The 16,646-nt window shown below is 38.0% G+C and overlaps 1 long non-coding RNA gene across 3 annotated transcripts in view; it reads left to right on the top strand.

Moving 5' to 3' along the window:
• LOC128022153 (uncharacterized) overlaps nt 1-13,997 on the top strand; it is a 36,586-nt gene extending 22,589 nt beyond the window's left edge. Inside the window, exons 2-4 of one of the 3 annotated variants that reach the window (XR_008185866.1) lie at nt 4,452-4,560; nt 5,738-5,828; nt 13,135-13,997. This is a non-coding gene — a long non-coding RNA (uncharacterized LOC128022153). Of the gene's footprint in view, nt 1-4,451; nt 4,561-5,737; nt 6,044-13,134 lie in introns of those variants that run through there. The other 2 variants (XR_008185865.1, XR_008185867.1) reach the window with 2 other exon arrangements.
• The last annotated feature ends 2,649 nt before the right edge of the window (nt 13,998-16,646 follow it).

Below are 16,646 nucleotides of genomic sequence, written 5' to 3' on the forward strand. Positions count from 1 at the left end.
GACAACTAAACTCTCAAATTCTTCCCATCACACTAGGCCAAGTGTTTATATTGTATTACCCAAGATCATCATTCTGCAGAAAAGTCGGATGTCTCTTGCAGCAAAGCATTTCAGGGTTTTCGACTCTTAAGAACACACCTCTGATCTCTTATACAGCCCAGAATCTCGCCTTCTTTCTGTCCTGCCATCAAAAAGAGAAAAAAAAAAAAAATCACAGCCAAACTACAGAGAGAGGAGATCTATAGATGCTACAGCCTTTCATCGTGGGCCCATGCAAGCACATGTCATGCATGTAAAGAAAGAAGAGGTTGTTGTTTTCTGTCTTGCTGGGAGTTCGTTTCAGGGTTTGGCCGCTGGAGGCTGAGAAAGCAGTGGGAGCCTGACTTGACTGTGATGCTGTTGGGATTCTATTCTATTCTAATGCCAAGTATTCTAAATGTTCTAAATATTAAGATATTAAAAAGATTGCAGTGCTTAAGATTTGAAAGATTATGAAAGCTTTAGATTGTAAATGCTAAAGATTTGAAAGATTCTAATGCTAAAGATTCTAAATTCTAAAGATATATAAGATATATATTCTAAAGATATATATAAAATGCTAACGCTAAAGATTCTAAAAGTTAAGATTAAAATGGATTTTTATGCTTGAAGTTCTAAAGATGTAAATGTTAAAGACTGGACTGGGAAATAGCATCAAAACGGACGGACCTTTATTTATCAGATGAGAGCAGGTGGGTCTTCGTCAGCTGATGAGCTTGTTTTCTGCTTGACTGACTGACTAGTGTCCTGTGGGAAGAGGAGAAATGAAGCTGAACTGATGTGACAGTTTGTCTCTTCTTTTGTGTAGTTTTTGCCAACAGTTTTCTAAGCTTTTAAATTCGGGTGATGTTCATTGTTTGTATTTTATCTTTCTTTTTTATTTATTGTTTTGCAAGGAGTGTGTGTCCATCAACTCTTTTCAGAGCTGAACTTTGACTATCAGTTACAGCGTATCAAGCTGAGACTACTAAGAAATGAATACTATGAAAAAAGGGAATTTAAAATTAAACATCTCAATGGGTTGACTTTTTTTTCCACATGGGTCAAATGATTCACTTCACCAGACCCACCTGTCTCACCACCCGGTCAACCCATCCCCTTGACCCCCAAACAAATACCTGCTTTCATATTCTGCTTGCTGTCTTTCTTTCCTTTCAGCTTCAGATGAGAGAACAGGAGATGGAGAACAAGAGTTACAAAAGGGGAAGAAACAGGAGGATAGGGAGTGAGAGTGGAAAATAAGGTGTCTTTGTATAAAAGTTGACAGAACATCCTTCGTCTGCCATGATAAAAATCAACCAAATCAAGCTCTTGTTACAGGAAGTAGAACCCAATTGAAGAGTAGAGTTACTGAACAAAATAATCGGATACGTGAGAAAGGGGAAACTGCAGAGTTGTTTTAAAAAGGGCAATACTTGTGATGGGTTCTTTTGTTGGATAACTCACTCGTTAGGTCTGAAACAATCTACAGTATGCAAATGGCTTTAACCTATTCCTAATTTTGTGCATCACTGCTTTATTTTATTTTTTGTTATGGAAATACTGTATTAGTATATAATTACTTGTATTAGTATATAATATTCACATTTAGTTTTAGTAATTATTTTTGTTATTTTATTAGAAAAAAAATTTTATATTTCTGTTAAGCTTTAATTCATTTTTATCATATTAATTTTAGTATTTGTAGTAGTTAAACTTACTGTAGTAATTTGACACAAGGCAACATTTCTAATTTTAAATCTTTCATCCTATTTTATTTATTTATTTTATTTTAGCTTTATTTCAATTAATAAAAAATTATTATAAAAATTATTAATAAAATTACATGTCAGAGCACAACTCCTGAAAGAAAGTTTTGCAATTTTAGTGGTCCTGCAAGGCTACTTTAGCAGATGGGCATGAACTCTTTTTCTTTTACCCGTTCTCTGATTTAGGTCAACTGCTGGCATGATAAAACATACATTTAACAACACAGACATGTCAAAGTCACTAGATCTGTGTTAGCGTGCCTGTAAAAGTATGGTTGTGGGGCGGACTGGCCATCGGGAGAACCGGGACATTTCCCGGTGGCCTGACGGTCATTCTGGCCTGCCGCCTGCTGCTGTGCAGTCGATCAGGCTGACGTGCAATAGGCTGTTATGCAACTGCGAATTAATTGACGGTTTTAAATGACACTACCACATGACCAAACATCAGCGAAGCACTGCCTAATTGGCTATTTCCAGAGGCAGGCTTTATCTTAGAAAATCGCGCAGAAAATGGAGCCATAAATGCAAAGGAGGAGCAGTGATGGAACGAATAAAAAGGAGAAAAGCGCCGGCCACAGACGCAGCAAATTGCTGCAAAATCCCAGCCTTGTTCGTCAGTAAGGGAGCAGGTCGGTCAGAATTACATTTATATTTACTAGGGATGGGACAGTTCACTGAAAAATCCGAACCGAATTGGTTCACCACACTCTTCTATAATGACAAAAAAAGAATCCTTTTGGCACAAAGGTTTTTTAGGCTATTATTCATTCATATATATTACATTATTCTGCAACATTTTGTAATTTGTAGTTAAATTATTGTTTGTAGTAACTTAATATCACATTTTAATCATGCTGATTTTTGGAGAAAAACTTAGAGTGATATTGATTAACTACATAAAATGATATAAATATATACATTTTCTAACCCCCATATCTTGAATTTTGTGATCATTCACATGCATTCATAAATGTATTTGAATACACGAATAACGCAGTGAAAGAACGCACACAAAATGCACACACGCCACAAGCACTAGAATGACTTCATCATGTAACTTTACATTAGCCTAGATGCATGCAATTTTTAGGCACGATTTGTTTAGTTTTTGAATATACTTAATACTGTTAAAAGGCACATCAGTAAAACAAAAATACAAGTTCACATATCACACCTAAACACGCTTGGAAAACTAATTAGAATTAGCTACTAAATACAGCTATGATTCGCGAACCCCAAACTGACTCAAATGATTCGCGAACCCGCTTTGAACTCCCGAACTGACTCACACGATTCGCGAACCCGCTACGAACTCCTGAACTGATTCAAATGATTTGCGATCCCCAAACTGACTCAAATGATTCGCGATCCCGCTTTGAACTCCCAAACTGATTCAAATGATTCGCGATCCCGCTCCGATCTCCCAAACTGACTCAAATGATTCACGATCCCGCGCCGAACTCTCAAACTGACTCAAATGATTCGCGAACCCGCTCCGAACTCTCGAACTGACTCAAATGTTTCGCGATCCCGCTTTGAACTCCTGAACTGACTCAAATGATTCGCGATCCCGCTACGAACTCTTAAACTGATTCAAATGATTTGCGATCCCAAAACTGACTCAAATGCTCTCGATCCCACTTTGAACTCCCGAATTGACTTAAATGATTCGCGATCCCGCTACGAACGCCTGAACTGATTCAAATGATTCGCGATCCCCAAACTGACTCAATGAGTTCGTAGCGCGAACCCGATACGAACTCCCGAATTGACTCAAATGATTCGCGATCCCGCTTTGAACGCCTGAACTGATTCAAATGATTTGCGATCCCCAAACTGACTCAAATGAGTTCGTAGTGCGAACCCGATACGAACTCCCGAATTGACTCAAATGATTCGCGATCCTGCTTTGAACGCCTGAACTGATTCAAATGATTCGCGATCCCCAAACTGACTCAAATGAGTTCGTAATACACATGCATTCATAAATGTATTTGAATACACTGAATAATGCATTGAAAGAACGCACTCAAAATGAACACTCGCACTAGTATGACTTCATCATGTAACTTTACATTAGCCTAGATGCATGCACTTTTAAGGCATGATTTGTTTATTTTTTGAATATACTTGATGATGTTAAAAGACGCATCATTAAAAAAAAAAATATGAGAAACACGCTTGGAAAACGTAATTAGAACTAGCTACTAAATTAGTTAAAAATGCCTATCCATATACAGCTATGATCAGCTGTTCCTTCATATTGGCTGAGCTTTCAACGTTGTCAGCTGATTCCTCGATTGGTTGTTTCTTGCACAAGTTGCCTTACATCGGTAAGTTTTGTTGTGCTTGTTACAAACTGTTAAATTTGTGTTTTCTGATCCTAAGCTTAGTTTTTAACTGCAGTTAGTGCTCTAAGCTAGTTTTTGACCACACACTCAAGTGGTAATGAAGAACAGCCCTACAGAACAGAACAGAACAGAACAGCCATACAATCTGCAGTATGAGACATGCGGCCAAATCAAGTTTTTTTTTTTTTTATTGACATCCATTAATAAGTATTTCCACTGCATTTTCAATTATTATTTTTTTTGTATGAATAAAAACTGTCAAAAATGTTTTAAGTAATTTTTCTTTCTGTTTTCTTTACTTATTTTTTGGTAGCTGCTGCATGAAGTGAAGATGCGGTTTGGGAAGGACCTTCATCGTAATCTAGAGACTGCTCTTCAAGTTCTGAACAATTTACTTCACCAAATTGACACAAACACAAAAAGTATGTTTTATTTGCCTTAACACTACCATTAGTTGCTTGGTTTGTTGAACGGTTAATGTAAATACTATTTATGCCATGGTTTGTCTGAATATCTGATTCTGATCTGCTAAAAGGTGTGCATTAAAATACTTTGATTCACAGGTAGTTCCAGTCAGTTTAATTACAATTAAAGTTTCATGTGCTGCTGCAATGACATACATGCAAACAAAACACTTGCACACGGAGATCGGAGATTAAAGTAATGTGAACTGAGACATTTTGCATATAATTTATAGTCCAAAATGCAATGCTGTTTTACATTTGATTACCTTTTTATATTTGATTAACTTGTGCTGTTGCTTGTAGTTAGAATATTCTTAATAATATGATAATATATATATTTTTGAAAGTATAGTTTTTCCATAAACATAGCACATACAACGGTCCCGAAACCGTGACTCTAAAACCGTGAAACAAACCGAACTGTGAAAAGGTTGAACTGTTCCACCCTAATATTTACATAATCATTTGGCAGACAGACGCTTTTATTCAAAGTGACTTACAATAGATAAAATCAATTAAAAAATAAATAAATAAATAAATAAACAAAAGGGAGTGGACAATTAAGCTTTAGAGTCAGAGCAGGAACCTTCAGGTAAAGTTTAAGCTATTAGCAAAACTAAAAATGCTAGCTATACTCTTAGAAGAATATATGTGCTTTTATGATTTATGCAGAGAAACTCAATGTACAGAGTGACAGAGAGGGGGATTCAGGGAAAGATGATACAGACAGTGAATGCCTTGATACTTCTTGATACTTCATTTGATTATTTTGCCGTTCACAGTCTAAGGATTTAGATTTATTTTGTAAGTATAACCCAATTCAAACAACTGAAAGAACCAAAGAGTTTAACAGTCTGGTGGACGCATGAATTGGGTGGTGGTGACTGCAGCAACAGAGATGGCCTGGAGTAGAGTCAAATTCCCGGCCTGATTAACTGTCCCAGTCCGCCACTGGTCCTTTCTCTCCCATATTTTAATCCTGCCAAAAATCAAACTCTATATTTTTTTCTGTATATTTATAGAGCAACCGAATTATCTATTTTATTCACCCCTGCAGTCAGCATCTTTGTACAGTCCATGTGTACGAAGTTGTGATTCTGATGGCTGAAATCATCATATTTCCTTTCATCTGCAGGTCCCAAAACTAACCCTAAGTCACAATGATGAGAGTGGAAGATCTATCTGAAGAGAGACAGGCAGATGGACAGAAACAGGAAGAACAGAAAGTGAGGACAGAGAATGAGTGAATGGCTGATGATGGATCAGAGCCATTCTGTGTCAACGTTCTTGGTCTCAAACAAGCCCTGTTCCCTGTCAGCCTGCATAGGGAGTTAGTGTAGGAGGCATGAAAGGCCAAGAGAGATCAGGAGACAGGAAATAAGTGAGGGAAAGGGGCACAACCCTTTCGAAGACCTTCACCCTTCTACCTCAGACATTCTCCAAGCAGGTTCGTTTCAAAGATCACTTAACCTGCTGAAAAAGGCCCAGCTTTGGCCGCTGACAAAGCAACAATCATTTGCGAAGATGTCGAGTGATGTGGTTTAGCGCAGAGCGCTGGCGTCTGTCATTGAGAAGTTTTCCTGATGCTCGACACTGAAAATTCCCAGTGAACTGCACTATTGACTGATTTCCCACATTCACAGCATTGACAGAACCAAGATTACTGTTGGATATACAGTCTGCAGGAATGAGAAATATACATACATAATCAAGCAAATCAACCTTCAGGTATAAAAAAACCCCAGCTCTGGTTGTAGTCACTGTACAGGAGAATTTAGCGGAGGTACGTTAACCAAACATCGCTTTGAACTACACTTCGTTCACAACATCTGGACCTTCTGAATTGCTCTGTGATTCAGCTTTGACTAGATTTACAAATGCTACATTCTCATTGATACTGTTCACAAAGCAAAGCAACCCAGCACAAAATTTATTTAACTCATAAAGGGGGATTTGCTGAAACAGTAAGCAGGGTAATTAGAAGTCTATTGAATTTCATTTGTGGTTGAAAACATTTGGCCAGAGTCAGCTTTATCTGAAGTCATTTGTTGTTGCAGTATCACTTATGGTCTTCAATTACAGTCAAAATTAGTGTAGTTAGATTTTTTTTTGTGTGTGAAACTGGGCAGTTTAAACATGTGTAATGGGTTAAAGCATAGAAAGACGACTTCTAATTGGAGGCATGTAACCTGATTCAGCCTTCTGAGAACATTTGCCATGCTTGTGTGGTTTTTATAGAAGAAGGGCACAGTATGAGTCTCAGCCAGCTATAAAGCTAAAGTTTGTGTTGGCCGACAGTTATATTTATGCATTTTCTCAGTTGTCTCACAAAGCACACATATGATACACACCAGTGCATGCTGACAATGACTTTTATACACTGCATGCCTAATAAGCATAAATTATTTGTTGTTAGTCTTGTCACTTCAATTTGATAGTGTGATACATTATATCTGGGTGACATCAAATTAGATTTATAATTTATCATAGAGTATCACGTTTGCAAACTCTTGTGTTTCCCATATATATCTTTGCGGCACACCATGTCAAATGAAATCATTTGTAAATGATGAAAATGAAAATCATCATGGATTCACAGTATTCTCTGACACAGCATAAATTCTAGATGTAGGTGTAAGAATTCCTTAATCATGGTGGTGTCTCAAACACAGCCCGTACAAGCATGGCAGCCAGGGCAGTGACAAGAGGGTACTCTTATAGTTTGCAACTCTGTGTGTGTGTGTCGGGGAGCCCATAATTTATGATGTATGTTGCAGTATGGCACCCCATCTTTCTTCAGAGCTGGCCTCTTCTCAAACTTGGCTGTTTTATATGCTAGGGAGGGGGCCACGGGGCCAGGCGCTCTTCACCGTGGGAAAGAAGAGTAGTCGTCAGGCCACAGTGGGGTTTTTAATGGTGCATTGTTGAGGAGAGCATGAGGTGGCAAGCACTGGGGCCCAGGAGGCCCCTTCTCATTTGTAACCTGAGTAGATTTGGTCATTAAACTAGGCCCCTTTCTTACCTGGCTTGGTTATAGTAAAATGTGGGATGTCACGGAATTTGGCGATATACAATCAAATTTGGACGTACAATTAACAAATGATTTTTAAAACTGTACAGTTACTCCTCTTGTGATATGGACTAGTGTCTGTAAAAGTTAAATGGTAAAAAGACTGCTATGATATTCAGATATGATATATATAATGCAAAAGTTTTACCATTCCAACCAAAAAAAATAAAAATACAGTATATAAAAAATACAATATATATACAGTACAGACCGAAAGTTTGGACACACCTTCTCATTCAAAGAGTTTTCTTTATTTTCATGACTATGAAAATTGTAGATTCATACTGAAGGCATCAAAACTATGAATTAACACATGTGGAATTATATATGGAATTATATACATACAACTGAAAATGTCATATGGTAGGTTCTTCAAAGTAGCCACCTTTTGCTTTGATTACTGCTTTGCACACTCTTGGCGTTCTCTTGATGAGCTTCAAGAGGTAGTCACCTGAAATGGTCTTCCAACAGTCTTGAAGGAGTTCCCCAAGAGATGCTTAGCACTTGTTGGCTCTTTTGCCTTCTGTCTGCGGTCCAGCTCACCCCTAAACCATCTCGATTGGGTTCAGGTCCGGTGACTGTGGAGGCCAGGTCATCTGGCGCAGCACCCCATCACTCTCCTTCTCGAGACCCTTTCACACTGCCATTCCGGCAAATACAGGGGTAAAGTGTTCCTGCAATTGTACCCTGGTCGCTAGATTTGGCACTTTCACACTGCCAGTGATGACCTGGTATATGTGCGTGCTTTCACACACAACCCTTGAAGATCCCGTAATGCACGTGACATCAGCGAGACGTGTAATGTACGAGTCGACAACGTTAGGCACGTTATACTTTCACTGAAGCTGGCAAACGATCTCTGCGTCAGCGCGGAAAGTGAGGAACTAACTGATCTCTGCTTCATTACAGCACATATAGGTGTGTCCAAACTTTTGGTCCGTAATGTATATATTAATAATAATAATAATAAATAGAAAAAATTATTTCATACCTTTATACCTTTATATTTATACCAAACTATAGATATATTAAACAAGTAAGTATACCTATAGTTTGGTGACCTGGTGTGACCCTGGTGGCAGGGCAGTCGGAGACAGCAAATATGATTTACTGAGTGGGTAAAGCCCAGGCTTATGATGATTTAAGCAGATAATGACTAGTTTGGGACTACTTCAGTCCTTCGATGCTAATTACTCTGTGTTTTAAAGGATAATACGTTTTTACTTTCTCTTGCAAAACAAGTACTGTGGTAGCATCATGGTTCAGTGCACAGTTATATGTTACTCCAAGCATACCATAACCATAACATATCTCCAGAAAACTATGCTTTTGCCATGCCTGCTTAAATAAATGAACTAGCCTGAGGTACAGTAGCCACTATGCTACAGCCGCTGTAGATGGTTAGCTGCCAGCTTTGGTGAGATTGGTAGAACAGCTCAAACCAGCCAAGAATGGGAAACCCCCCATATTTTTTGCAAGTGCAGCATTAGCATTGATGATGAAAGCCTAAAATGGAAACAATTGTACCATAGCTGGGCCTGGTCAGTCTCTAAGAGCACAGAATTAAAGTCATGCATTATTTAATGTCAGCTGGGTTTAAGCTCACACAAAAACACACAGTTAGAATGATTGGTTGAACACGATAAATGTTGCCCTGCATTATCTCACAAGCTGAGCTGTCCGGGGAGAAATAATCCTTAATTAAGCAGATGACTGAAGAAATGGGCCCATCTCTCCATTCCATTACAAAGCTCTTCTCCTCAAGTTAACCAAATATTATGTTAGCAATCATGTGGGTTCTGTGATTTTTCAATGTTAGGGAGAAAAGGATTATGTATCCTCTGATTGAAACATTTAGGTGAATGCTACTGGAAATCTCTGTATTTTCTCCAGTCTTAAGTTTTTCTGTATTATGGTTTGGTTTGGCCGGTATACTATAGCTTCAGGCTGTTTTTAATAGTTCCAATATTTCACTGGTTCTTCCTCAGATTTAAGCATGTCATTCTGTGCTAATATGAAATGTTTCTTTGTAAAATATTTGCCTTTAGCATGACGGTTTCAGATTAGAAGAGTCTCTGTTATGCTAAATAAGTTCTCAAAGTGTTTGACTGCGGCTCTGTTGGATTCCATCAAATTCCCTGATACATATTTTCCAGACTCTGTACTCACTTTTTCATTGTTGTCAATGTTTTTTTAATTTATTTTGTATTAGTTGTTTGTCATTATTTTCCAGTCTGTGGCTGACTTAATTTGCCTAAGTAAGTTAGCTGTTTCTATGTTGACTTTTGAGTATTACTCATGCACAGAAACACAAACACACAGACACACAATTGTAGCAGAGGTGCGGACAGATGCAGGAACAGTTGCAGTCTCAGGACCATCAGCTGTAAGTGTACAGCTGTGTTTGATGTGTGGCATCGAAAAGAAAGCACACATACACACTTGCTTAGATGCCAATAGCAGCGTCTCCTTTCTGCGCTGCTCTGTATCTAATGCATGTGTTTATGAAGTGATTTAGAAGGAAACCAAACTTCACAGTAGGGCAGCAGGTGGTTTTGTATTTTCAGGCTAGTGTACATATTTCTCATCCTTCCACCAAGCATAACCACAAAATCCATTTAAGACAGTGTTTCCACTGTGATATTGAAACAGAATTTGCAGTATTAGTCTCTCTGTGTGATGAGAAGCACCTATTAGAAGCATTATAGCAGTTATTAGATTATGATCATTAAATCAACAGCCGGTTGTGTCTGAAACAACATTAGATCCTGTTGACTTTTATTTTTTGGAAAAACAAGAGTCAAACATTTGTGATATTTAAGATTTGTTTAGTGTTTTTGAAAGAAGTCCACAATGTTGCGTTTATTTGATGAAATTCACAGTAAAAACTGTGATATTGTAAAATTATTACAATTTAAAATACCTTGTTAAAATTTTCCATACTATAAGTGGCACTTTTTTCATAGTTTTGCTGGTCCTGTGACTTATAGTCAGGTGCGACTTATTTATCTAAACTAATTTAACATGAACCGAGAGACATGAACCAAGAGATAACATTACCGTCTACAGCCTCTCGCGGCTCTAGACAGTAATGTTTTCTCTTGGTGCTTGGTTCTAAATAAATAAGATTTATAGTCCAGTGCGATATATGCGATATATATATGTTTTTTACCTCGTCATTACGTATTTTTGGACTGATGCGACTTATACTTAGGTGCGACTTATAGTCCGAAAAATACGGTAATCAGCGAATTAGAATATCTTTTGAATGATCATGTGACGCTGAACACTGGAATAATAATGACAAAAACTCAGCTTTGCACCACAGGAATAGATTACATTTTAAGAATATATTAAAATAGAAAACAGTTCTATTAAAATTTCTATTATTTTATATTGTAATATTTTTGTAATATTTCAGTTTTCACAGTGTGCATCAATGCAGCCTTTTTTTAAGTTTTAATTATTACAATCTTTTGTCTGGTAGAAACATTACAGCATTATTAGTTTCTGATGATAAAACCAGCATTACCTGCTTGACTGTCTTGATTTATAAGAACTTAACTTGTAACTTAACTAACTGATGTGATTAAATTTCATGAAATAATCATATAATCAAGTTTCTTCTTCATGATCCTCTTTGTCATTACCCTTCATTGTTGTTGTCATCTTCATTTTCTTCATTTCTTCAGTTCTTGTGTAGTGAATGATAATGAATTTGTCCATCATTATTACACAGCTTCAGCTTTGTCTCGTATCAGTGCTGGATGTCATTCAGAGAGCCTATTTAAATTTCACACTAATTTAGTCCAGCAGAGAGTTTGAACTCTGAAAGTGCTTGTATTCTCCATTAGCTCCAGCTGATAGGCAGCGAGATTCATTGATCATAGTTGTGTTTGTATAATTTATTCACTTTGTTCTAGTCAATAAAAGAGGCTGTGGGATGGCGTGGGTGCATTCAGTACAGATGAGCTATTGATCACAGACAACACAGGAGTTAATGAACTTGGCCTAATGACATAAGGGAGATCTGGCAAAGCTAGAGCAGAATAGACACATGGGTGATTGAGCATCCCTGTGACCTTGTGTTACTGGGCTAATGGGCCAAAGGTGGGTCAATATATCCATTTGGAATGATAGAGCTGACTGAACGGGTCAAGAGAGGATTAGAAATGGATTTGGTTCATATGTATCTGGCAGAGTAAAATTACTATTGTATGCTGAAATGCCAAACATGTATCTTCTAATTATGTGGTGTGGTTAGACCTCTTAAATCCATTCAGGACCTTCACTAGCCTGCACAAAGCTAGACCTGAGCGCCTTTGGGATGAATGGTGTGACCCTAGCTAATGCTGTTGTGTCTGAACAGAAGCAAATCCTTCCATCCATGTTTCAGCATTCAAGTTTATTTGTATAGCGCTTTTTACAATACAAATAATTACAAAGCAACTTTACAGAAAATTACGTTTCTACAATATTTAGTAGTAACTTATAAGTGGTGACTGTCAGTTTGTGCGTGTATGACAGGATTTTTCAGAAAAATGAATACAAGACGTAGTTAGCCAGACGATGAACATTATTAATAGCAGTTATTATATGATGCAGTCACACTTGTAGCAATATTTGGTAGCTCTGTTTGTTGATTCAAGGCTTTCCAGAAGTGCTGTTGGTGATCGCCAACTATTTTTTTTTTCCAGTTTCTTTTGAGATTTATGATTTGTAATATACATTGCTAAGAACTTCATTAGAACAAATTTAAAGGCGATTTTCGCAATATTTCTTGTTTTTTTTCTTTTCTTTTTTTTTGCACCCTCAGATTCCACATTTTTTAAATAGTTGTATCTCTGCCAAATATTGTCATATATACTAGCATTGATCACAGGAATAAATTGCTTTTTTAAATCTATTAAAAGGGTGTTTTAAATGAACATCTAAAAATATTAGTACTAATGCCAGGATTACCGATGAGTGTCAATGGAGCATCGAGTGCACTTAGATAGCGCGGCAGCTCACTAGGTCTGGGAGCAGTGCCATAGAAATCACCTTTATTATCTCACTGATGTCCTTGTTAGCAAAGCTTTGCTCTGTCACATAATGGTGTTGAAGGGACAGTGGAGAAATATGAAGGTTATATGCAATCCATGGGTTGTCATTAATGCAGAGAGACTTGTGTATCAGCAGGCACTGTGGACATGAGGTGACTGACCCTTTTCAGCCGAAGCATCATGTTTCTGGGCACACATGCCAGCATTTATTTAGCATCACACAACAAGTTGTAGTGCAACTTTATCCAGTTACAGACAAAATGCCGCTTATCCACACACACACAGACACGGACACTCACACGCTCCATTATCCTATAGTGACATGAGCATAGTTAAATCCCCTTTGACCTCTCAGTTTATTTCTGTCATTTTCTATCCTTCTTTTTCGTTCTGGGTGTCTTCTGATTCCTCTGTTAGAGTGTCAAAACACTGCAGCTCGTGATTCTGTGGCGATGACGGGCTGGGGTCAGATGCATGAACCAGAAAGGAGATCCTATTCCACGTTCCCAGTGAGGCATTCTGGGAATGCCTTGAATATAAGCAAGCCGACGAGGATCCACCCTTATCCATGTCCTCATGGGCATCCCACCACTGCAGGAACCTTATTCCAGAGACCCATTCAGAACTATTGATCCCACACACACACAGAGACACACACACGCGTTTACCTACTGTAGCTGTCTAAAGGAGTATGTACCAATCCAATCTCACTGGAAAACATGCTTTCATATGAATATGTACAAGAAGTATAATTTTTGGAAAAAAGTAAGCTTTAAAATCCACAAGCATTACCGTCAATGGGGCAAATTTATATGAATTGCCAGTTCAATTTCAAAATGCAAAATAGTTAAGAACTGCCATGAGATTGTGTTGGTATGTACCATAGACTTCTGTTGATTTTGTATAAAGATAATTATAAAATCGTCAGTGCGGTTACTTTTTAAAGTGATATGTTAAAATATTGTGTTGTGTATTGAAACAAATCTAAACTAAATTACAACCTATTGTTAGTTTTTATCTAAAGCACTTTAGCACTTAATTTTCAACTGAGAAGCTTTATATTTGGATTATATTTGGAAAGGCTATTAAAATATATAACAACCACTTCCTAAAATCCAGTCAATTCCTGATGCGGTCCTGGCTCTACATTTTTGCTTGTGGACTATATCTTTTTAACCTGTTAATGCCATCTTATAAAAGTAAAATGGGTTGCAAATGTCAAATCACATTCACTTTAAAAAGTAGAAAAGTATGCTGCTTGTTTGAAATAAAGTTGTTGTTTTAGTGCATTAGAGTATGACTACATTTCTTTGCATTTGTATGAATAAATATAAACCTACAAATGTATTCATGAATAACATTTACCACTGACGACATTCACAAAGACAGATTTCGCTAACTTCTGGGGCAAATATTGTCGACAAAATATAGCTACACAAACTCACACGCATGTTTCGTCTAAACAGACTATGAGACCCGATAGTACGCTGTTTTCTTACTTTCCTCACTGCATGCTCATAGAGATGGAAAGGCTGCTGGGGTGACCTCTGATCTTTCTGAATCTCTGTTATATCCTGAACTCAGACCCAGATGGCATTACAGCTCTGGATGATTCAAATCAGAATCTGATCTAAGTATCCCAAAGCTGATCACTGATCTTTTTCTGGCACATTGCGTTGTTTCTTTATAACGTAATTTAAACTGGAAATGAAACTCGGGCCTTCGCCGGCTTCATTCATCATGACGCTCCACTTCAGCGGGTCTGACATTGAGTAGGGGGTGAGAACACGGCTAAATTTACCAGCATGACAGTTCAAATTGGTATGGAAGGGATTTTACTATTGCGAGAGCATTACCTCATAAAACTGCCAGATATTTCCATTGATGTTTCCATCCTGTGGAGCAGTTGGAGTTAAGAATCGTTTCTCGAAGAAAGATCGGTTGGGCGCTGATAAAAGATTATGTTTAAAGGGTAAATTAGCCACAGACAAATGCTTAATGGCTTTGTTTTCTGGACAGCTTCAGTAATAATGGGAAACTGGCCACATATTCCTTCCTTCCCTCGCTCTAGGAACAACAGCTATCCTGACGTGGACTTCACTCTGGATTCAATCACAGCTAGATTTATCAGGTCAGGGTTATCTTCTCGGCCTGCCATTGGACAAAAGAGCAATGGTGGGACCCTGAGTGCTTTCCCCTAAATAGACCAGCGTCCTATAAGCATTGTTGCTTCAAGCAGAGGGCCAAGTGATTAGATAGGGTGAGGTTTGACAGTGTCTGTGGTGGGACATGATTTCTTTGTGTTGCTTCAATGGGACAGGCTCATACATGCAGCGAATCTAAACACAGATGACCTCATATGTGCAGTAATGATGGGCTGAGAGTGGAGGGCAATCCTGTTTATGTTCAAAAATGGGCCATTTAAGCCTTTGTATTAGTCAGGCATGTGTGGCATCCCTAGGACTTGTCTTGGTGTGTGAGGCGCGCACATGTCATGTGCTAATTTACAAATCTTTGTATGCTTTTAATAAATACAGTTGAGTTTGAGCAGTTGAACACTGAAACATTTTTAAATTAAATTTTATTTAAAGTCAACAAAGTAAGATTTGTTTAGTGTTTTTGCATTTATTTTTTCATTATATTACTGTTTTTACATTGCGTTGATTAAATGAATACAGTCTAGGTGAGCATGCGAGACTTCTTAAAAAAAAAAAGAAAGAAAAACAAAATAAAGCAGTCACACCTATTCCAAATTTTTATCCGGTAGTGTATCATCTTGTGGATTCCACAACTTTCAAATCAGTCATACAATGTGAATAAATGAGTGTGAATAAATAATGACAGAATGGCATTATTTGACATAATTATCCCTTTAAGTGTCTCAATACATTTCCATCACTGTATCAGTTCCAAAATGACTGATTGTGTTGTATAAAGTGAAGTAAGTGTGTCTGCTTTCATTCAGATAAAGGTCTAGACTGTTAAACACAAAACTTGTTGAAATCTGTAGGAGAATCCTCTGTCTCTCTCCACTTTCCCACACCACTGATAAGGTGAAGGTCTTTAGCTAGATGACCATTAATTTACTAGTCCTGTAATCTACTAGTCCCGTACTAAATCCACACCAGTCAGGGTCCGACACACTCCAGACCCTCTGGAGCTAATCCACATGGACCAATGACCATAATATACATCAATTAGCTCAACAATGTCAAACAGAGACATGCAACATGCAGACAGTAAAATTCTTAGCTAAAAATGCTTATTTTTCTCTGAATCATCCATGCATTCATGCATGCATTCATCAAACATTTAGAAATTTGTGTTGTGGGATGTTTCCAAGTCATTGCTGTGTGGGTTGATTTGAGAAAATGAGCAGTAGTAATAGTGATGATCTCTTCTTGATCATCTCTGGACTTAAGCCGGTTGTAGCAGAGTTGCATGACATCTGTAGACACAGCCGACAAGCAATCGTCCCATCTTACTCAAATACCCCTATTTTCCTCTCAACCACTACAAAGGCTCTTCCCAGAAGGTTTTTGCATTCTCGTGCGAAAAACAAGAGACAGCGGGATGCCGTGCCTGGGAGAAAGCGAAGCAAAGACAAATGGTAACCTGCACTCCTTTCCCAACAGATTGTTTCTTTGTGGATTTTATTTGGTTTTGAAGACAGCAAGATAAGGTGCACAAAGGAAAACGCGGGTAGTGCCCAAAGGGGGAAATTAAGGATGAGATTAAGATAAATTAGGGTAGAGGGATATTGCTGACTAATGCGATTTATCTCGAGGGAGGCGGGAGACAATCAGTGTCTACCTCAGACATGCTGGTAATTAGCAGAACGGCCAATACGTAAACACGCGTGACCCTGGAGAGAACCGCTCACACACACGCACATCAACACACACGCGAGGCAGGGACCTAAGCATAAC

Source organism: Carassius gibelio, chromosome A11 (genome assembly GCF_023724105.1).
Source record: "Carassius gibelio isolate Cgi1373 ecotype wild population from Czech Republic chromosome A11, carGib1.2-hapl.c, whole genome shotgun sequence".
Lineage (NCBI taxonomy): Eukaryota > Metazoa > Chordata > Actinopteri > Cypriniformes > Cyprinidae > Carassius > Carassius gibelio.